Source organism: Penaeus monodon, chromosome 34 (genome assembly GCF_015228065.2).
Source record: "Penaeus monodon isolate SGIC_2016 chromosome 34, NSTDA_Pmon_1, whole genome shotgun sequence".
NCBI lineage: Eukaryota > Metazoa > Arthropoda > Malacostraca > Decapoda > Penaeidae > Penaeus > Penaeus monodon.
The window spans coordinates 22,965,141-22,965,344 of NC_051419.1; the positions used below are offsets into that span (position 1 = coordinate 22,965,141).

Below are 204 nucleotides of genomic sequence, written 5' to 3' on the forward strand. Positions count from 1 at the left end.
GAAATGGTTAAATGGTTAAGTGTAAAGGTCTAATTATTGGTAAGGGTGTTTGGGGGAATTACTTGTGGCTATAATGGTAAAAATAATGTTTAAGATAAATAAAATATTACCTAAAATAAATTCTAAAAATATAATAATATAAACACACAAAAAAAACTAAATTCATTTTACAGCTCTCACTTAACTACCTTAGGTTAAAATTTA

General features: G+C 24.0%; 1 protein-coding gene across 1 annotated transcript in view; it reads right to left on the bottom strand.

The window, feature by feature from the left end:
• The window catches only part of LOC119594648, a gene marked incomplete in the record, with an annotated part of 85,920 nt that overhangs the window by 44,119 nt on the left and 41,597 nt on the right, over positions 1-204 (bottom strand).